General features: G+C 46.2%; 1 long non-coding RNA gene across 1 annotated transcript in view; it reads left to right on the forward strand.

Annotated features, from left to right (window-relative positions):
- The window catches only part of LOC143769163 (uncharacterized), a 217334-nt gene extending 194134 nt beyond the window's left edge, over positions 1-23200 (forward strand). The window contains exon 5 of the long non-coding RNA XR_013214238.1: positions 23072-23200. This is a non-coding gene — a long non-coding RNA (uncharacterized LOC143769163). The remainder of the gene's footprint in view (positions 1-23071) is intronic.
- Positions 23201-23434: the final 234 nt, after the last annotated feature.

Here is a 23434-nt window from a genome sequence, read left to right on the forward strand (position 1 = left end):
TTGCAAACAATGAGGAAGTCTAGTGGAAGAGGTCGTGGCCGTGGGCGGTCATTGTCAGCTGGTAATGATGGTAGTGGTGGTGGAGCATCAGGTGTTCATGGTAAAAGCAGTACAGCACCTGTTGTGAAATTGGATTTTGGGCTCCCCCGGTGGCCACTGGTGGAATTGAACTGGTGTGCATCATCCTCTCTGTTCACCTGTTTCCATCAGGAGGTGGGAGTCGCTATTTAGCCTTGCTCCTCTGTCACTTCCATGCCGGTCAACATTGTAATCAGAAGCCTTTCTGTGCATGTTCCTGCTGCTAGACAACTCCCAGCTAAGTTGGACTTTAGTCCTTGTTTGTTTTTGCATTTTGTTCCAGTTCACAGTTGTAGTTTCGTTTCTGTGTCTGGAAAGCTCTTGTGATCTGAAATTGCCACTCTGATGTTATGAGTTAATACTAGAGTCTTAAAGTAATTTCAGGATGGTGTTTTTTGATAGGGTTTTCAGCTGACCATGAAAGTGCCCTTTCTGTCTTCCTGCTATCTAGTAAGCGGACCTCAATTTTGCTAAACCTATTTTCATACTACGTTTGTCATTTCATCTAAAATCACCGCCAATATTTGTGGGGGCCTCTGTCTGCCTTTCGGGGAAATTTCTCTAGAGGTGAGCCAGGACTATATTTTCCTCTGCCAGGATTAGTTAGTCCTCCGGCCGGCGCTGGGCGTCTAGGGATAAAACGCAGGCTACGCTACCCGGCTACTGTTAGTTGTGCGGCAGGTTTAGTTCATGGTCAGTTTAGTTTCCATCCTTCCAAGAGCTAGTTCTTATGTTTGCTGGGCTATGTTCTCTTGCCATTGAGAACCATAACAGTTTGACCGGCCAGAAAGGGTTAAATTAATTGACAGAGAAAGGAGAGATAAGAGAAGTCTGCTGAAGATTTTTTTTTTTTTTTTCCTTCAGTTCTGAGTGTGCTTGTAATTGAATCTCTTGCAAGTCTGCCTATATTGCAGCCTTTCTCTCTCTCTCTCCTTCTAATCCTGGAATGGCTCTGTGTTCACCTGTTTAAAATGGATATTCAGAGTTTAGCTGCAGGTTTGAATAATCTCACCACGAAAGTTCAAAATTTACAAGATTTTGTTGTTCATGTTCCTATATCTGAACCTAGAATTCCTTTGCCTGAATTTTTCTCGGGGAATAGATCTTGCTTTCAAAATTTCAAAAATAATTGCAAGTTGTTTTTGTCCCTGAAATCTCGCTCTGCTGGAGATCCTGCTCAGCAGGTCAGGATTGTGATTTCCTTGCTCCGGGGCGACCCTCAGGATTGGGCTTTTGCATTGGCTCCAGGGGATCCTGCGTTGCTCAATGTGGATGCGTTTTTTCTGGCCTTGGGGTTGCTTTATGAGGAACCTCAGTTAGAACTTCAGGCGGAAAAGGCCTTGATGTCCCTATCTCAGGGGCAAGACGAAGCTGAAATATACTGCCAGAAATTCCGTAAATGGGCTGTGCTTACTCAGTGGAATGAGTGCGCCCTGGCGGCGAATTTCAGAGAGGGTCTCTCTGATGCCATTAAGGATGTTATGGTGGGGTTCCCTGTGCCTGCAGGTCTGAATGAGTCCATGACAATGGCTATCCAGATCGATAGGCGTCTGCGGGAGCGCAAACCTGTGCACCATTTGGCGGTGTCTACTGAGAAGACGCCAGAGAATATGCAATGTGATAGAATTCTGTCCAGAAGTGAACGGCAGAATTTTAGACGAAAAAATGGGTTGTGCTTCTATTGCGGTGATTCAACTCATGTTATATCAGCATGCTCTAAGCGTACTAAGAAGCTTGATAAGTCTGTTTCAATTGGCACTTTACAGTCTAAGTTTATTCTATCTGTGACCCTGATTTGTTCTTTATCATCTATTACCGCGGATGCCTATGTCGACTCTGGCGCCGCTTTGAGTCTTATGGATTGGTCCTTTGCCAAACGCTGTGGGTATGATTTGGAGCCTCTTGAAACTCCTATACCCCTGAAGGGGATTGACTCCACCCCATTGGCTAGCAATAAACCACAATACTGGACACAAGTAACTATGCGGATTAATCCGGATCACCAGGAGATTATTCGCTTTCTTGTGCTGTATAACCTACATGATGTGTTGGTGCTTGGATTGCCATGGCTGCAATCTCATAACCCAGTCCTTGACTGGAAAGCTATGTCTGTGTTAAGCTGGGGATGTAAGGGGACGCATGGGGACGTACCTGTGGTTTCCATTTCATCATCTGTTCCCTCTGAGATTCCTGAATTCTTGACTGAATATCGTGACGTTTTTGAAGAACCTAAGCTTGGTTCATTACCTCCGCACCGGGAGTGCGATTGTGCCATAGATTTGATTCCGGGTAGTAAATACCCTAAGGGTCGTTTATTTAATCTGTCTGTGCCTGAACATGCTGCTATGCGAGAATATATAAAGGAGTCCTTGGAAAAGGGACATATTCGTCCTTCGTCATCTCCCTTAGGAGCCGGTTTTTTCTTTGTGGCTAAGAAAGATGGCTCTTTGAGGCCGTGCATTGATTATCGGCTTTTGAATAAAATCACGGTTAAATATCAATATCCGTTGCCACTGCTGACTGATTTGTTTGCTCGCATAAAGGGGGCCAAGTGGTTCTCTAAGATAGATCTCCGTGGGGCGTATAATTTGGTGCGAATTAAGCAGGGGGATGAGTGGAAGACCGCATTTAATACGCCCGAGGGCCACTTTGAGTATTTGGTGATGCCTTTTGGTCTTTCAAATGCCCCTTCAGTCTTTCAGTCCTTTATGCATGACATTTTCCGTGATTATTTGGATAAATTTATGATTGTGTATCTGGATGATATTTTTATTTTTTCGGATGACTGGGACTCTCATGTCCAGCAGGTCAGGAGGGTTTTTCAGGTTTTGCGGTCTAATTCCTTGTGTGTGAAGGGTTCTAAGTGCGTTTTTGGGGTTCAAAAGATTTCCTTTTTGGGATATATTTTTTCCCCCTCTTCCATCGAGATGGATCCTGTCAAGGTTCAGGCTATTTGTGATTGGACGCAACCCTCTTCTCTTAAGAGTCTTCAGAAATTTTTGGGCTTTGCTAACTTTTATCGTCGATTTATTGCTGGTTTTTCTGATGTTGTTAAACCATTGACTGATTTGACTAAGAAGGGTGCTGATGTTGCTGATTGGTCCCCTGCTGCTGTGGAGGCCTTTCGGGAGCTTAAGCACCGCTTTTCTTCCGCCCCTGTGTTGCGTCAGCCTGATGTTGCTCTTCCTTTTCAGGTTGAGGTCGACGCTTCTGAAATCGGAGCTGGGGCGGTTTTGTCGCAGAGAAGTTCCGATTGCTCCGTGATGAGACCTTGTGCCTTTTTCTCGCGTAAATTTTCGCCCGCCGAGCGGAATTATGATGTTGGGAATCGGGAGCTTTTGGCCATGAAGTGGGCTTTTGAGGAGTGGCGTCATTGGCTTGAGGGGGCTAGACATCAGGTGGTGGTATTGACTGACCATAAAAATCTAATTTATCTTGAGTCCGCCAGACGCCTGAATCCTAGACAGGCGCGCTGGTCGTTGTTTTTCTCTCGGTTTAATTTTGTGGTGTCCTACCTGCCGGGTTCTAAGAATGTTAAGGCGGATGCCCTTTCTAGGAGTTTTGAGCCTGACTCCCCTGGTAATTCTGAACCTACAGGTATCCTTAAGGATGGAGTGATATTGTCTGCCGTTTCTCCAGACCTGCGGCGGGCCTTGCAGGAGTTTCAGGCGGATAGACCTGATCGTTGCCCACCTGGTAGACTGTTTGTTCCTGATGATTGGACCAGTAAAGTCATTTCTGAGGTTCATTCTTCTGCGTTGGCAGGTCATCCTGGAATCTTTGGTACCAGGGATTTGGTGGCAAGGTCCTTCTGGTGGCCTTCCCTGTCTCGAGATGTGCGAGGCTTCGTGCAGTCTTGTGACGTTTGTGCTCGGGCCAAGCCTTGTTGTTCTCGGGCTAGTGGATTGTTGTTGCCCTTGCCTATCCCGAAGAGGCCCTGGACGCACATCTCGATGGATTTTATTTCGGATCTTCCTGTTTCTCAGAAGATGTCTGTCATCTGGGTGGTGTGTGATCGTTTCTCTAAGATGGTCCATTTGGTTCCCCTGCCTAAGTTGCCTTCTTCTTCCGAGTTGGTTCCTCTGTTATTTCAAAATGTGGTCCGTTTGCATGGTATTCCGGAGAATATCGTTTCTGACAGAGGTACCCAATTCGTGTCTAGATTTTGGCGAGCATTCTGTGCTAGGATGGGCATAGATTTGTCTTTCTCGTCTGCTTTCCATCCTCAGACTAATGGCCAGACCGAGCGGACGAATCAGACCTTGGAGACATATTTGAGGTGTTTTGTGTCTGCAGATCAGGATGATTGGGTTGCTTTTTTGCCTTTAGCGGAGTTTGCCCTCAATAATCGGGCCAGCTCTGCCACCTTGGTGTCTCCCTTTTTCTGTAATTCGGGGTTTCATCCTCGATTTTCTTCTGGTCAGGTGGAATCTTCGGATTGTCCTGGAGTGGATACTGTGGTGGAGAGGTTGCATCAGATTTGGGGGCAGGTAGTGGACAATTTGAAGTTGTCCCAGGAGAAGACTCAGCTTTTTGCCAACCGCCGGCGTCGGGTTGGTCCTCGGCTTTGTGTTGGGGACTTGGTGTGGTTGTCTTCTCGTTTTGTCCCTATGAGGGTTTCTTCTCCCAAGTTTAAGCCTCGGTTCATCGGCCCGTACAAGATATTGGAGATTCTTAACCCTGTGTCCTTCCGTTTGGACCTCCCTGCATCTTTTTCTATTCATAATGTTTTTCATCGGTCATTATTGCGCAGGTATGAGGTACCGGTTGTGCCTTCCGTTGAGCCTCCTGCTCCGGTGTTGGTTGAGGGCGAGTTGGAGTACGTTGTGGAAAAAATCTTGGACTCCCGTGTTTCCAGACGGAAACTCCAGTATCTGGTCAAATGGAAGGGATACGGTCAGGAGGATAATTCTTGGGTGACTGCCTCTGATGTTCATGCCTCCGATTTGGTCCGTGCCTTTCATAGGGCTCATCCTGATCGCCCTGGTGGTTCTGGTGAGGGTTCGGTGCCCCCTCCTTGAGGGGGGGGTACTGTTGTGAAATTGGATTTTGGGCTCCCCCGGTGGCCACTGGTGGAATTGAACTGGTGTGCATCATCCTCTCTGTTCACCTGTTTCCATCAGGAGGTGGGAGTCGCTATTTAGCCTTGCTCCTCTGTCACTTCCATGCCGGTCAACATTGTAATCAGAAGCCTTTCTGTGCATGTTCCTGCTGCTAGACAACTCCCAGCTAAGTTGGACTTTAGTCCTTGTTTGTTTTTGCATTTTGTTCCAGTTCACAGTTGTAGTTTCGTTTCTGTGTCTGGAAAGCTCTTGTGATCTGAAATTGCCACTCTGATGTTATGAGTTAATACTAGAGTCTTAAAGTAATTTCAGGATGGTGTTTTTTGATAGGGTTTTCAGCTGACCATGAAAGTGCCCTTTCTGTCTTCCTGCTATCTAGTAAGCGGACCTCAATTTTGCTAAACCTATTTTCATACTACGTTTGTCATTTCATCTAAAATCACCGCCAATATTTGTGGGGGCCTCTGTCTGCCTTTCGGGGAAATTTCTCTAGAGGTGAGCCAGGACTATATTTTCCTCTGCCAGGATTAGTTAGTCCTCCGGCCGGCGCTGGGCGTCTAGGGATAAAACGCAGGCTACGCTACCCGGCTACTGTTAGTTGTGCGGCAGGTTTAGTTCATGGTCAGTTTAGTTTCCATCCTTCCAAGAGCTAGTTCTTATGTTTGCTGGGCTATGTTCTCTTGCCATTGAGAACCATAACAAGCACCTAAGTCTCGAGTTGTTGAGCCAGGTTCGTTGTCTGGCTACACAAGGCCTCGAACGCTCTCTTTTCTGGGAGTAGGAAAACCACTTTTGAAGCCGGAGCAGGAGGAACAAGTATTGGCTTTCATTGCTGACTCTGCCTCTAGCTCTTTCGCCTCCTCCTCGGAAAGTGCAAAATGTCAGAGCAGTGCATCGTCAGTGGATGCTCCTGGTCAGGAACAAGTCGCTTCCTTGTGTCCTTCACCCAGAACAACAGTGAAGGATGCGTCAGTTGACAGAACAGGTTACTCCATGGAGCTCTTTACACATACCGTTCCTGGGTTAGACAGTGAAACAGTTAACAGGCCATGCCCATTCGAAGTTGAATCGGACATGGAATGCACAGCCACAGCCAGATTACTATGCTGTTCCTTTGACTCAGACCAGAACATTGCCCTCGCAGTGTACTGAGGCAGAATCAAACCCAGCGGAGACTATGGTGCCCCGTCACGAACGCAATACCACCGGCTTACACGGTGACACAGACGAAGTTGCACACAACATAGAAGAGGAGGTCATAGATGACCCAGTTGTTGACCCCGATTGGCAGCCATTGGGGGAACAGGGTGCAGGCGGCAGTAGTTCTGAAGCGGAGGAGGAGGAGCCGCAGCAGGCATCAACATCACAACAGGTTCCATCTGCCGGGCCCGTATCTGGCAAAAAACACGTGGCAAAAGCAAAAGCAGTTGGAGGACAGCGTGGCCATCTGATTAAAGAAGCTCAGTCTGCAATGCCTGAAAAGGTATCCGATAGTAGAAAGAGTGCAGTCTGGCATTTTTTTAAACAACATCCAAATGATCAGCGCAAAGTCATCTGTCAAAAATGTTCAACTACCTTAAGCAGAGGTCAGAATCTTAAAAGTCTAAATACAAGTTGCATGCATAGACACTTATCCACCATGCATTTGCAAGCCTGGACTAACTACCAAACGTCCCTAAAGGTTGCAGCACCCTCGGCCAATGAAGCTAGTCAGCAACGCTACATCCCTTCCCTCACTGTCCACCCACCATTTCCCGCACCACCTGCAGTATCTGTGCAGCTTTCGTCGCCAGGCCAAAGCAGTCAGGGAATCACCAGGTTTGCAGTAGGAAACACTGCATGTAGGGCACCGGCAAGAATACCATCTCCAACCCGCTCTCAGTCACCCATGTCCACCGGCACCACCGCTAGTTCCACGATCTCCAGCTCTCCAGTCCAGCTCACCCTACATGAGACTCTTGTTAGGAAAAGGAAGTACTCATCCTCGCATCTGCGTACACAGGGTTTGAACGCCCACATTGCTAGACTAATCTCATTAGAGATGATGCCCTACCGGTTAGTTGAAAGCGAAGCTTTCAAAGCGCTGATGGACTACGCTGTATCACGCTACGAGCTACCCAGTCGGCACTTCTTTTCTAGAAAAGCCATCCCAGCCCTCCAACAGCATGTTAAAGACCGCATCGTCCATGCACTCAGGCAGTCTGTGACTACAAAGGTGCACCTGACAACAGATGCATGGACCAGTAGGCATGGCCAGGGACGTTACGTGTCCATCACGGCACAGTGGGTGAATGTGGTGGATGCAGGGTCCACAGGGGACACAATATTGGGACAGTTCTGCCTAGCCCACGGTCAAGGAAAGAGTTGGCTGTAGGCGTTCGCCCCCCCTCCTCCTCTTCCTCGTCCTCCTGCAGAAGTGAGAGCTCGTCCACAGACCGCAGTCACACATCCACTCCATCCGCAGCTGCCACTGTTGCACACCAGGTGTGCCATTATGGGACAGCTAGTGGCAAGCGTCAGCAGGCTGTATTGGCAATGAAGTGTTTGGGCGACAACAGACACACCGCGGAAGTTCTGTCCGAGTTCTTGCAGAAAGAAACTCAGTCATGGCTGGGCACTGTACATCTTGAGGCAGGCAAGGTAGTGAGTGATAACGGAAGGAATTTCATGGCTGCCATAGCCCTTTCCCAACTGAAACACATTCCTTGCCTGGCTCACACCTTAAACCTGGTGGTGCAGTGCTTCCTGAAAAGTTATCCGGGGTTACCCGACCTGCTCCTCAAAGTGCGCAGACTTTGCTCGCATTTCCGCCGTTTGCCCGTACACTCCAGCCGTATGCAGAACTATCAGCGGTCTTTGAACCTTCCCCAGCATCGCCTAATCATCGACGTTGCCACAAGGTGGAACTCCACACTGCACATGCTTCAGAGACTGTGCGAACAGAGGCGTGCTCTTATGTATTTGTGGGAGGATACACGGGCAGGCAGTTGGATTGCAGACATGGAGTTGTCAGGTGTGCAGTGGTCGAAGCTACAAGACCTGTGTCAAGTCCTTCAGTGTTTTGAGGAATGCACACGGCTGGTTAGTGCAGACAACGCCATAATAACCATGAGCATCCCCCTAATGCGTCTGCTGATGCAAAGTTTGACGCACATAAAGGAGCAGGCGTCTGCAGCCGAGGAAGAGGAAAGCCTTGATGACAGTCAGCCATTGTCTGGTCAGGGCCGTGTAGAGGACGCGGTAGCGGGCGAAGATGAGGAGGAGGACGAGGAGGATGATGGGGATGAGTACTTTTTTAATGAGGAAGCTTCTCCTGGGCCAACAGAAATTAGTGGCGTTGCAAGGCCGGGTTCTGGTTTTTTAAGGGAGACAAGTGACGTAGATTTGCCTGTAACTGCCCCTCAAACCAGCACAACCGCAGATTTGACAACTGGAACTTTGGCCCACATGGCGGATTATGCCTTACGTATCCTCAAAAGGGACCCACGCATTATTAAAATGATGACCGATGACGATTACTGGTTGGCCTGCATCCTTGACCCTCGCTATAAAGGCAAATTGCAAAATATTATGCCACATGAGAACCTCGAACAAATATTAGCAACCAAACAAGCAACTCTTGTAGACCGTTTGATTCAGGCATTCCCAGCACACAGCGCCGGTGATGGTTCTCACACGAGCTGCAGGGGGCTACAGGGCAGAAGTGTTAGAGGTGGACAAATCAGAAGTGGCGTTGGACAGAGGGGTTTCCTGACCAGGTTGTGGAGTGATTTCGCAATGACCGCAGACAGGACAGGTACTGCAGCATCTATTCAAAGTGACAGGAGACAACTTTTGTCCAGTATGGTTGCTAACTATTTTTCATCCCTTATCCCTTTTCATCCCTTTCTCCCTCAACCGTCATTCCCATTTGATTACTGGGCATCCAAATTAGACACCTGGCCTGAATTGGCAAAATATGCATTGCAGGAGCTTGCTTGCCCAGCAGCTAGTGCGCTATCAGAAAGAGTATTCAGTGCTGCTGGTTCAATATTAACTGAAAAAAGGACTCGTCTGGCTACCCAAAATGTGGATGATCTCACCTTCATTAAAATGAACCACTCCTGGATTTCAAATTATTTTGCCCCACCTTTCCCGGCTGACACCTAGCTTTCCTATAAAAAGGTCTTGCTTGTGGACTGGTCTTACTGAGTGTTCCAATCTCTTAATTTGCAGCAGCTGTTTGTCCAGCATACGACATGTTTACACCTCCCACAATGGGAAAATTCCCCCCACGGGGCCGTGGTCTCCCCACTTGGCGCAAGCACCCGTTACAGTGCTGATCGTCTGAAGAGGTGGGAGTGCCCGCTTTTGGTCGACGGCACTGCCACTGGGTCCCTCATAGTACAATGAAGTGTCTCTGGCGGTGGTGGTGCGCACCCAACGTCAGACACACCGTTGTAACATGAGGGGCCCTGGGACGGTACCGCCGGCCACAAGAGAGTTCCCCCCCCCCAAGCTCAAACTGTGCTCTACCACGTGCAAAATTATCTCACTCAGCTCCACCAATGTTTAGTCTATGCGCTGACATCATTCAATGCCTGGCACTGACAATACCAATTTGTTGACATCTATGATGCTAGTTAAAGTAGTCTGGGTGGGTCAGTGTCCTATATTGACACCAGTAAATACTTACTGCCAAATTACTTTGTCAGAAACTCAGCAGATGAGCCCACCCCTGTACCTAAGTATGCCACACTTTTTTTTTGTTGTTTTGCGAGACATTAACATCTATTTATTTTTTGTGAGTACTAACTGTTGTGAATCTGCTTTTGGGCTCCTTCTGGTGGTGGCTAGTGGTACTGGTGACTCGGGTGTGTTTTCTTTCTCAGTTCACCTGTTTTCATCAGCAGTGGGGAGTTTCTATTTATTCCTGCTCTTCAGTCATTGCCTTGCCGGCCATCAATGTAACCAGAGCCTTTCTGTTGCATGTTCCTGCTCCTAGACTACTGATCAGCTAAGTTGGACTCTTAGTCCTAAGTTTGTTTGCATTTTTTGTTCCAGTTTACAGTTATATCATTCTCTGTAGCTGGAAGCTCTTGTGGGCTGAAATTACCACTCCGGTGTCATGAGTTGACACATGAGTCTTAAAGTAATTTCAGGATGGTATTTTAAAAGGGTTTTCAGCTGACCGTGCAGTTCCCTTTTGTATCTTTCTACTATCTAGTAAGCGGACCTCGCTTTGCTGAACCTACCTTCATACTGCGTATGTCTTTTCCTCTGAACTCACCGTCAATATATGTGGGGGGCTTCTGTCTCCTTTTTGGGGGAATTTCCCTAGAGGTAAGCCAGGTCTGTTTTTTCCTCTACTAGGGTAAGGTAGTTCTCCGGCTGGCGAGAGACGTCTAGGGATAAAACTTAGGCACGCCCCCCGGCCACTATTAGTTGTGTGGTAGGTTTAGCTCACGGTCAGCTCGAGATTCCATCACCCAAGAGCTCGTCCGTTATTTATGTATCCTGACGTTCCCCTGCCATTGGGAACCATGACAGTATGGCCGGCCGAGTGTTAAAACTGTTAGCAGAAGAAAGGAGAGAAAAAGAAGTCTGCAAATTTTTTTTTTTTTTTTTTTTCCTCTGTGTTTGCTCTATAGTTGAATCAGTTGCATTTCAGCTCTAATTGCAGTCTTTGTCTCCCTCTCCTTCTAACCCTTGAATGGCTCTGATCTCACCTGCTTAAAATGGATCCTCAGAGTTTGGCTACAGGTTTGAATAATCTTGCCACAAAAGTTCAAAATTTACAGGATTTTGTTATACATGCTCCTATATCTGAATCTAGAATTCCCATACCAGAGTTTTTCTCCGGAGATAGATCTCGTTTCCTGAATTTCAAATATAATTGTAAATTATTTCTTTCTCTGAGACCTCGCTCCGCTGGAGATCCCGCACAGCAGGTTAAGATTGTAATTTCCTTGCTGCGAGGTGACCCTCAAGATTGGGCATTTGCATTGGCACCAGGGGATCCTGCGTTGCTCAATGTGGATGCGTTTTTTCTGGCTTTGGGGTTGCTTTATGAGGAACCTAATTTAGAGATTCAGGCTGAAAAAACCTTGATGGCCCTGTCTCAAGGGCAAGATGAAGCTGAAATATACTGCCAAAAATTTCGTAAATGGTCTGTGCTTACTCAGTGGAATGAGTGCGCTTTGGCGGCGAATTTCAGAGAGGGTCTCTCTGATGCCATTAAGGATGTTATGGTGGGGTTCCCTGCGCCTACAGGTCTGAATGAGTCCATGACAATGGCTAGTGAGATTGATCGGCGTTTGCGGGAGCGTAAACCTGTGCACCATTTGGCGGTGTCTTCTGAGAAGGCGCCAGAGAATATGCAATGTGATAGAATTCTGTCCAGAAGCGAACGGCAGAATTTTAGGCGAAAAAATGGGTTGTGCTTCTATTGTGGTGATTCAACTCATGTTATATCAGCATGCTCTAGACGCACAAAGAAGGTTGATAAGTCTGTTTCAATTGGCACTTTACAGTCTAAGTTTATTCTATCTGTGACCTTGATTTGTTCATTATCGTCAATTACCGCGGACGCCTATGTCGACTCTGGCGCCGCTTTGAGTCTTATGGATTGGTCCTTTGCCAGGCGCTGTGGGTTTAATCTAGAGCCTCTGGAAGTCCCTATACCTCTGAAGGGTATTGATTCTACGCCATTGGCTAGTAATAAACCACAATACTGGACACAAGTGACTATGCATATGACTCCAGACCATCAGGAGCTGATTCGCTTCTTGTGTTGTACAATCTACATGATGTTTTGGTGCTCGGATTGCCATGGTTACAATCTCATAACCCAGTCCTTGACTGGAAAGCAATGTCTGTGTTAAGCTGGGGTTGTCAGGGGGCTCATGGGGACGTACCTTTGGTTTCCATTTCATCATCTATTCCCTCTGAGATTCCGGCATTTTTGGCTGATTATCATGATGTTTTTGAGGAGCCTAAGCTTGGTTCACTCCCTCCTCACAGAGATTGCGATTGTACCATAGATCTGATTCCAGGCAGTAAATTTCCAAAGGGTCGTTTGTTCAATTTATCCGTACCTGAACATGTTGCTATGCGAGAGTATATTAAGGAGTCCCTGGAAAAGGGACATATTCGTCCTTCTTCATCTCCCTTAGGAGCCGGTTTTTTCTTTGTGTCTAAAAAAGATGGCTCTTTGAGGCCGTGTATTGATTATCGACTCTTGAATAAAATTACAGTCAAATATCAGTATCCTTTGCCACTGCTTACTGATTTGTTTCCTCGAATAAAGGGGGCTAAGTGGTTCTCTAAGATTGATCTTCGTGGGGCGTATAATTTGGTGCGAATTAAGCAGGGGGATGAGTGGAAAACCGCATTTAATACGCCCGAGGGCCATTTTGAGTATTTAGTAATGCCTTTTGGTCTTTCAAATGCCCCTTCAGTCTTTCAGTCCTTTATGCATAACATTTTCCGTGAATATTTGGATAAATTTATGATTGTGTATCTGGATGATATTTTGATTTTTTCGGATGACTGGGACTCTCATGTCCAACAAGTCAGGAGGGTTTTTCAGGTTTTGCGGGCTAATTCCTTGTGTGTGAAGGGTTCTAAGTGTATTTTTGGGGTTCAAAAGATTTCTTTTTTGGGGTACATTTTTTCCCCTTCTTCCATTGAGATGGATCCTGTCAAGGTTCGGACTATTTGCGATTGGACGCAACCTACTTCTCTTAAGAGCCTACAGAAATTCTTGGGCTTTGCTAATTTTTATCGTCGATTTATAACTGGTTTTTCGGATGTTGCTAAACCTTTGACTGATTTGACTAAAAAGGGTGCTGATGTTGCTGATTGGTCCCCTGCTGCTGTGGAGGCCTTTCGGGAGCTTAAGCGCCGCTTTTCTTCTGCCCCTGTGTTGCGTCAGCCTGATGTTGCTCTTCCTTTTCAGGTTGAGGTCGACGCTTCCGAGATCGGAGCTGGGGCGGTTTTGTCGCAGAAAAGTTCCGACTGCTCCGTGATGAGACCTTGTGCGTTCTTTTCTCGAAAATTTTCGCCCGCCGAGCGAAACTATGATATTGGTAATCGGGAGCTTTTGGCTATGAAGTGGGCTTTTGAGGAGTGGCGTCATTTGCTTGAGGGGGCTAGACATCAGGTGGTGGTATTGACCGATCACAAGAATCTGATTTATCTTGAGTCTGCCAAGCGCCTGAATCCTAGACAGGCGCGCTGGTCGTTGTTTTTCTCTCGGTTTAATTTTGTGGTCTCATACCTACCAGGTTCTAAAAATGTGAAGGCAGATGCCCTTTCTAGGAGTTTTGAGCCTGATTCCCCTGGTGATTCTGAACCTACAGGTATCCTTAAGGATGGGGTGATATTATCTGCTGTTTCCCCAGACCTGCGACGGGCTTTGCAGGAGTTTCAGGCGGATAGACCTGATCGTTGCCCGCCTGGTAGGCTGTTTGTTCCATCCTGATGATTGGACCAGCAGAGTCATCTCGGAGGTTCATTCTTCTGCATTGGCAGGTCATCCTGGAATCTTTGGTACTAGGGATTTGGTGGCTAGGTCCTTCTGGTGGCCTTCCCTGTCTCGAGACGTACGAGTTTTTGTGCAGTCTTGCGATGTTTGTGCTCGGGCCAAGCCTTGTTGTTCTCGGGCTAGCGGATTGTTGTTATCTTTGCCTATTCCGAAGAGGCCTTGGACTCACATCTCTATGGATTTTATTTCTGATCTCCCTGCTTCTCAGAAAATGTCTGTCATCTGGGTGGTGTGTGACCGTTTTTCAAAGATGGTTCATTTGGTACCTTTGCCTAAGTTGCCTTCCTCATCCGAATTGGTTCCTCTGTTTTTTCAAAATGTGGTTCGCTTGCATGGTATTCCGGAAAATATCGTTTCTGACAGGGGGACCCAGTTCGTGTCTAGATTTTGGCGGGCATTCTGTGCTAGGATGGGCATTGATTTGTCTTTTTCGTCTGCGTTCCATCCTCAGACTAATGGCCAGACGGAGCGAACTAATCAGACCTTGGAGACTTATTTGAGGTGTTTTGTGTCTGCGGATCAGGATGACTGGGTTGCCTTTTTGCCGTTGGCAGAGTTTGCCCTCAATAATCGGGCTAGTTCTGCCACTTTGGTTTCTCCTTTCTTTTGCAATTCGGGGTTTCACCCTCGTTTTTCTTCCGGTCAGGTGGAGTCTTCGGATTGTCCTGGAGTGGATACTATGGTGGATAGGTTGCATCGGATTTGGGGACAGGTGGTGGACAATTTGAAGTTGTCCCAGGAGAAGACTCAGCATTTTGCCAACCGCCGTCGTCGTGTTGGTCCTCGTCTTCGTGTTGGGGACTTGGTGTGGTTGTCTTCCCGTTTTGTCCCTATGAGGGTTTCTTCTCCTAAGTTTAAGCCTCGGTTCATCGGTCCTTATAGGATTTTGGAGATTCTTAACCCTGTATCCTTTCGTTTAGACCTTCCGGCATCTTTCGCTATCCATAATGTCTTCCATCGGTCGTTGTTGCGGAGGTATGAGGTGCCGGTTGTTCCTTCTATCGAGCCTCCTGCTCCTGTGCTGGTTGAGGGTGAATTGGAGTATGTTGTGGAGAAAATCTTGGACTCCCGTATTTCCAGACGGAGACTACAATATCTGGTTAAGTGGAAGGGTTATGGTCAAGAAGATAATTCTTGGGTAACTGCTTCTGATGTTCACGCCTCTGATTTGGTTTGTGCCTTTCATAGGGCTCATCCGGATCGCCCTGGTGGTTCTTGTGAGGGTTCGGTGCCCCCTCCTTGAGGGGGGGGTACTGTTGTGAATCTGCTTTTGGGCTCCTTCTGGTGGTGGCTAGTGGTACTGGTGACTCGGGTGTGTTTTCTTTCTCAGTTCACCTGTTTTCATCAGCAGTGGGGAGTTCCTATTTATTCCTGCTCTTCAGTCATTGCCTTGCCGGCCATCAATGTAACCAGAGCCTTTCTGTTGCATGTTCCTGCTCCTAGACTACTGATCAGCTAAGTTGGACTCTTAGTCCTAAGTTTGTTTGCATTTTTTGTTCCAGTTTACAGTTATATCATTCTCTGTAGCTGGAAGCTCTTGTGGGCTGAAATTACCACTCCGGTGTCATGAGTTGACACATGAGTCTTAAAGTAATTTCAGGATGGTATTTTAAAAGGGTTTTCAGCTGACCGTGCAGTTCCCTTTTGTATCTTTCTACTATCTAGTAAGCGGACCTCGCTTTGCTGAACCTTTTCCTCTTTTCCTCTGAACTCACCGTCAATATATGTGGGGGGCTTCTGTCTCCTTTTTGGGGGAATTTCCCTAGAGGTAAGCCAGGTCTGTTTTTTCCTCTACTAGGGTAAGGTAGTTCTCCGGCTGGCGAGAGACGTCTAGGGATAAAACTTAGGCACGCCCCCCGGCCACTATTAGTTGTGTGGTAGGTTTAGCTCACGGTCAGCTCGAGATTCCATCACCTAAGAGCTCGTCCGTTATTTATGTGTCCTGACGTTCCCCTGCCATTGGGAACCATGACAACTAACTGTGTCAGACACTCCTTGCAATCCTCTTCCGCTGACCACAATGCTGCCTGTGTATCCATGTAACCGATTTAAAACTGCCATGAGACTAATTTTTGTTATTTTAGGCCTTCATTAGCCTGTCTGCTGTCCCTCCTTGCAATACTCCTCCACTGACCACAATGCTGCCTGTGTATCCATGTAACCGATTTAAAACTGCCTTGAGACTATTTTTTGTTATTTTAGGCCTTCATTAGCCTGTCTGCTGTCCCTCCTTGCAATACTCCTCCACTGACCACAATGCTGCCTGTGTATCCATGTAACCGATTTAAAACTGCCTTGAGACTAATTTTTGTTATTTTAGGCCTTCATTAGCCTGTCTGCGGTCCCTCCTTGCAATACTCCTCCACTGACCACAATGCTGCCTGTGTATCCATGTAACCGATTTAAAACTGCCATGAGACTAATTTTTGTTATTTTAGGCCTTCATTAGCCTGTCTGCTGTCCCTCCTTGCAATACTCCTCCACTGACCACAATGCTGCCTGTGTATCCATGTAACCGATTTAAAACTGCCTTGAGACTAATTTTTGTTATTTTAGGCCTTCATTAGCCTGTCTGCTGTCCCTCCTTGCAATACTCCTCCACTGACCACAATGCTGCCTGTGTATCCATGTAACCGATTTAAAACTGCCATGAGACTAATTTTTGTTATTTGAGGCCTTCGTTAGCCTGTCTGCTGTCCCTCCTTGCAATACTCCTCCACTGACCACAATGCTGCCTGTGTATCCATGTAACCGATTTAAAACTGCCATGAGACTAATTTTTGTTATTTTAGGCCTTCGTTAGCCTGTCTGCGGTCCCTCCTTGCAATACTCCTCCACTGACCACAATGCTGCCTGTGTATCCATGTAACCGATTTAAAACTGCCTTGAGACTAATTTTTGTTATTTTAGGCCTTCATTAGCCTGTCTGCTGTCCCTCCTTGCAATACTCCTCCACTGACCACAATGCTGCCTGTGTATCCATGTAACCGATTTAAAACTGCCTTGAGACTAATTTTTGTTATTTTAGGCCTTCTTTAGCCTGTCTGCTGTCCCTCCTTGCAATACTCCTCCACTGACCACAATGCTGCTTGTGTATCCATGTAACCGATTTAAAACTGCCATGAGACTAATTTTTGTTATTTGAGGCCTTCGTTAGCCTGTCTGCTGTCCCTCCTTGCAATACTCCTCCACTGACCACAATGCTGCCTGTGTATCCATGTAACCGATTTAAAACTGCCATGAGATTAATTTTTGTTATTTTAGGCCTTCGTTAGCCTGTCTGCGGTCCCTCCTTGCAATACTCCTCCACTGACCACAATGCTGCCTGTGTATCCATGTAACCGATTTAAAACTGCCATGAGACTAATTTTTGTTATTTGAGGCCTTCGTTAGCCTGTCTGCTGTCCCTCCTTGCAATACTCCTCCACTGACCACAATGCTGCCTGTGTATCCATGTAACCGATTTAAAACTGCCTTGAGACTAATTTTTGTTATTTTAGGCCTTCATTAGCCTGTCTGCTGTCCCTCCTTGCAATACTCCTCCACTGACCACAATGTTGCCTGTGTATCCATGTAACCGATTTAAAACTGCCATGAGACTAATTTTTGTTATTTGAGGCCTTCGTTAGCCTGTCTGCTGTCCCTCCTTGCAATACTCCTCCACTGACCACAATGCTGCCTGTGTATCCATGTAACCGATTTAAAACTGCCATGAGACTAGTTTTTGTTATTTGAGGCCTTCGTTAGCCTGTCTGCTGTCCCTCCTTGCAATACTCCTCCACTGACCACAATGCTGCCTGTGTATCCATGTAACCGATTTAAAACTGCCATGAGACTAATTTTTGTTATTTTAGGCCTTCATTAGCCTGTCTGCTGTCCCTCCTTGCAATACTCCTCCACTGACCACAATGCTGCCTGTGTATCCATGTAACCGATTTAAAACTGCCATGAGACTAATTTTTGTTATTTTAGGCCTTCGTTAGCCTGTCTGCGGTCCCTCCTTGCAATACTCCTCCACTGACCACAATGCTGCCTGTGTATCCATGTAACCGATTTAAAACTGCCTTGAGACTAATTTTTGTTATTTTAGGCCTTCATTAGCCTGTCTGCTGTCCCTCCTTGCAATACTCCTCCACTGACCACAATGCTGCCTGTGTATCCATGTAACCGATTTAAAACTGCCATGAGACTAATTTTTGTTATTTTAGGCCTTCGTTAGCCTGTCTGCGTTCCCTCCTTGCAATACTCCTCCACTGACCACAATGCTGCCTGTGTATCCATGTAACCGATTTAAAACTGCCATGAGACTAATTTTTGTTATTTGAGGCCTTCGTTAGCCTGTCTGCGGTCCCTCCTTGCAATACTCCTCCACTGACCACAATGCTGCCTGTGTATCCATGTAACCGATTTAAAACTGCCATGAGACTAATTTTTTCTTATTTGAGGCCTTCGTTAGCCTGTCTGCGGTCCTTCCTTGCAATACTCCTCCACTGACCACACCAATGCTTCCCGTGTACCCCTGGAACCTATTTAAAAGTTCATAGAGCCTATTTATATATTTTATTTAATTATTAATAAAGCCATGATGGACTACGCTGTACCACGCTACAAGCTAACCAGTAGACACTTCTTTTGCGAGAAAAGCCATCCCAACCCTCCACCAGCATGTAAAAGACCGCATTGTCCATGCACTCTGGCAATCTGTGAGTACAAAGGTGCACCTGACAACAGACGCATGGACCTGTAGGCATGGCCACGGAAGGTTACGTGTCCATTACGGCGCAATGGGTTAATGTGGTGGATGCATGGTCCACAGGGGACAGCCTACTAAGTCTAGTAAAAAAGGCAGCACACTGCAGCGCTAAGACATGCAAACATGAAACATGAAAACTGAACTGCAATACTGCACTAGAAATATGAAAAATGAGAGCGTTTAGCGCATAAAAATGGCCAATTTTATGTGTACCTGATAGCCCCTTTACGGCATCTCTCGTATATCAGGTCCTACGCTTGCCTACCTCGCTGAGAATAAATGTCTCCATGTGAATGGGTACCTGTGAAAACCTCTTCCTAGACTCATATTCTCTCTCTCTGTGGAGGGGTACTGGACCTGCTGCGATTAAAACACCTGGGCTAGGAGGCGGAGTGCTCAGTCAGAAGGCTAAATAATATATTTGAAAAAACTGACCGTCACATCCATACATAGACTAAGTGTGAACAGGTGCTGAACCTAGAGTAACCAACTCATATATAGTCAAGTAAAAAAGGCAGCACACTGCAGCGCTAAGACATGCAAACATGAAACATGAAAACTGAACTGCAATACTGCACTAGAAATATGAAAAATGAGAGCGTTTAGCGCATAAAAATGGCCAGCGCTGCAGTGTGCTGCCTTTTTTACTTGACTATATATGAGTTGGTTACTCTAGGTTCAGCACCTGTTCACACTTAGTCTATGTATGGATGAGACGGTCAGTTTTTTCAAATATAGCCTACTAAGTCTGTCTGCAGTCCCTAATTCAAATTGTCCTCCACTGTCTAAATCTGAGCTTCAACCTTCTGGCTCTCATTAAGTGCTGTTTTTTTAAACACTTGGTGGTTAGGGCCTACTAACGGTGTCTGCCGCTCCCTGGTGATTTCCTCAACTGAATAAATCTGAGCTTCAACCTTCTGGCTCTCATTAAGTGATGTTTTTTAAAAAATTTGGTGGTTAGGGCCTACTAACGGTGTCTGCCCCTCCCTGGTGTTTGTCCTCAACTAAATAAATCTGAGCTTCAACCTTCTGGCTCTCATTAAGTCATGTTTTTTAAAAAATTGGTGGTTAGGGCCTACTAACGGTGTCTGCCCCTCCCTGGTGTTTGTCCTCAACTGTATAAAGCTGAGCTTCAACCTTCTGGCTTTCGGCCTATAGTATCCGATATTAAACTGCATTTGGCCTTCAACTTTGGTTACGGCCTACTAACGGTGTCTGCCGCTCCCTGGTGTTTTCCTCAACTGAATAAATCTGAGCTTCAACCTTCTGGCTCTCATTAAGTGATGTTTTTTAAAAAATTGGTGGTTAGGGCCTACTAACGGTGTCTGCCCCTCCCTGGTGTTTGTCCTCAACTGAATAAATCTGAGCTTCAACCTTCTGGCTCTCATTGAGTGATGTTTTTTAAAAAATTGGTGATTAGGGCCTACTAACGGTGTCTGCCCCTCCCTGGTGTTTGTCCTCAACTGTATAAAGCTGAGCTTCAACCTTCTGGCTTTCGGCCTATAGTATCAGATATTAAACTGCATTTGGCCTTCAACTTTGGTTACGGCCTACTAACGGTGTCTGCCGCTCCCTGGTGTTTTCCTCAACTGAATAAATCTGAGCTTCAACATTCTGGCTCTCATTAAGTTATGTTTTTTAAAAAATTTGGTGGTTAGGGCCTACTAACGGTGCCTGCCGCTCCCTGGTGTTTTCCTCAACTGAATAAATCTGAGCTTCAACCTTCTGGCTCTCATTAAGTGATGTTTTTTAAAAAATTTGGTGGTTAGGGCCTACTAACGGTGTCTGCCGCTCCCTGGTGTTTTCCTCAACTGAATAAATCTGAGCTTCAACATTCTGGCTCTCATTAAGTCATGTTTTTTAAAAAATTGGTGGTTAGGGCCTACTAACGGTGTCTGCCCCTCCCTGGTGTTTGTCCTCAACTGTATAAAGCTGAGCTTCAACCTTCTGGCTTTCGGCCTATAGTATCCGATATTAAACTGCATTTGGCCTTCAACTTTGGTTACGGCCTACTAACGGTGTCTGCCGCTCCCTGGTGTTTTCCTCAACTGAATAAATCTGAGCTTCAACCTTCTGGCTCTCATTAAGTGATGTTTTTTAAAAAATTGGTGGTTAGGGCCTACTAACGGTGTCTGCCCCTCCCTGGTGTTTGTCCTCAACTGAATAAATCTGAGCTTCAACCTTCTGGCTCTCATTGAGTGATGTTTTTTAAAAAATTGGTGATTAGGGCCTACTAACGGTGTCTGCCCCTCCCTGGTGTTTGTCCTCAACTGTATAAAGCTGAGCTTCAACCTTCTGGCTTTCGGCCTATAGTATCAGATATTAAACTGCATTTGGCCTTCAACTTTGGTTACGGCCTACTAACGGTGTCTGCCGCTCCCTGGTGTTTTCCTCAACTGAATAAATCTGAGCTTCAACATTCTGGCTCTCATTAAGTTATGTTTTTTAAAAAATTTGGTGGTTAGGGCCTACTAACGGTGCCTGCCGCTCCCTGGTGTTTTCCTCAACTGAATAAATCTGAGCTTCAACCTTCTGGCTCTCATTAAGTGATGTTTTTTAAAAAATTTGGTGGTTAGGGCCTACTAACGGTGTCTGCCGCTCCCTGGTGTTTTCCTCAACTGAATAAATCTGAGCTTCAACCTTCTGGCTCTCATTAAGTGATGTTTTTTAAAAAATTGGTGGTTACGGCCTACTAACGGTGTCTGCCCCTCCCTGGTGTTTGTCCTCAACTGTATAAAGCTGAGCTTCAACCTTCTGGCTTTCGGCCTATAGTATCAGATATTAAACTGCATTTGGCCTTCAACTTTGGTTACGGCCTACTAACGGTGTCTGCCGCTCCCTGGTGTTGTCCTCCACTGTATAAAGCTGAGCTTCAGTCTTTAGGCTTTTGGCCTATAGTAGCAGATATTAAACTGCATTTGGCCTACTAGTGTGGTTGGGCCCTTAAAACAGTGTCTGCTGCTCCTGGGTTTGCTCCTCCACTGAACAAAGCAATGCCGCCTGTTTAGTCCTGTTACCAATTTTGAACTGCATTTAGCCTACTTTATTCTTTGACCCTATATCTGTGTTTCCTCCTCATCCTGCCCATTGCCCAGCCACTGCTAGATGAGTCTGCTGGTACATTGACCTAGACCACAACATTCCCCTTGCACTCTACACAGCCAGAATCTGACCCTGCTGAATGTAAGGTTCCCCTTCCCGCATGTTATACCACCTTACACAGGGACAAAGAGGAAGGTGCAGATGAAAGTGCAGGTTCCTTCATCAGGTGGGGGGGCATACTCGTTGGCGACGTCACTGGCACAGGGCCCCTCAGAGTACGCAAAAGTGTCGCTGCTGGTGGGAGGCGCCCCCGCCGTGCAAACACACCGCTGTACTTTGAGGGGCCCTGTGCCAGTGCCAATGCCAACGAGTGGGCCCCCCCTGCTTGCTTAGGATCACAGCACTTGCAAACTTGACATACTTACCTCTCACTGCTCCACCGCCGTGACGTAGTCCACGTTTCCTGGGCCCATCAAAACCTTGAACCAGCCCTACCCCCCACAACTTTTGCCAAAAGACCCCCAATTTCCAATGCCCAACTATTATTATAAAGTTAATTAAGATTGACAAGCTTCAGAAAACAAGAATGGATGTTTTTGACATTAAAATGGGCACTGTAGGTGTTTTCCTGGCCTCCACTCACTGCCGACTATGCTTCCCCATTGACTTGCATTGGGTTTCGTGTTTCGGTCGATCCCCGACTTTTAGTGATAATCGGCCGACTGCACTCGACTCGACTCTGGACAAAGTCGGGTTTCACAAAACCCGACTCGATCTTAAAAAAATGAAAGTCGCTCAACCCTAGTTCTGAGGCACACTGAACTTGGACGTTTATGGCTACCACTGTTTCTGCTGTCTCATCTTGTCTTCTGTACGCCGCACCTTATCTTGCCAACCTGACCCACACATAGACATATGGGATCACACTTCTGCGACTGACTTGCCAGCATCCTGCCCAGCATCAAAACTTTCCTCCAGAAACTAACTTTCCTTACTTTGTCCTCTCTCTACGCATTCCACGTTACATTTCCTCATCCAAATTTTTGTTGGTCGACTTGGGAGTATTTCGAACTTTGGGGGCATTACACCAAAATTTGACCAGTGTAAGATCACGTTCACATATTAAGTATTTGGTTAGTATTTAATATCTGTATTTGAAAGTCAAAATCAGAAGTGGAACAGTCATGAGAAAAGTAAAATAGAAATACATGCACCATTTCTGCATTTTTCACCCACTCCTGGTTTGGGCTGAAAAATACTGATGTTAAATACTAATCAAATACTGAGTGTGTGAATGTGGCTTTAGTCTGTTTACGGAGATTCCACAGAAATTGGTTTTGTTCATCATGGAGAAGGAGATTACACATATGGTGTGATGCTATGTGTGTTGAACAATCAGAGGAAAAGTATAATAGAAACACATGCACCACTTCTATATTTAATATCCACTCCTGGTTTTCACTTACAAATACTGATGTTAAATACTGATCAAATACTGAGTGTGTGAACGTGGCCTAAGTCCATTTTCGGCTATACCACAGAAATTCGTTTTGTTCAACATGGAGATTACCCATATGGTGTTCTGCAATATGTGCTATATGTTTACAGACTTGCCAGAGGAAAAGACAAATTTTACATGCCAGAAATACAAGCTTGTGACTCTGTTAGAGGAAAAGGTGCAAAGTCTTCAGGAGAGAATAGCTACACTCCAGCTTATCAAAGAAAATTAGGATTTCCAGACAGAGCAGAAGAATCTCTTCAGAATGTTTCAAGAGAAGAACTTTTCTGTGTTCCTGCAGAAGCTAGAGGCAGAATACTGTAGAAATAACTATTCAGAATTTTCTAAGAGAAGCACCTTTCAATGTAAATGTAGAAGAAGAGAAATGGAAGCATCTATTTATATTACTACCTTACATTGTCTGTCATCCACTTCCATCTGGACGTCCTCGAATCCCACAATCCACCACGCCG

The sequence above is a fragment of the Ranitomeya variabilis genome, chromosome 4 (assembly GCF_051348905.1).
Source record: "Ranitomeya variabilis isolate aRanVar5 chromosome 4, aRanVar5.hap1, whole genome shotgun sequence".
Classification (NCBI taxonomy): Eukaryota; Metazoa; Chordata; class Amphibia; order Anura; family Dendrobatidae; genus Ranitomeya; species Ranitomeya variabilis.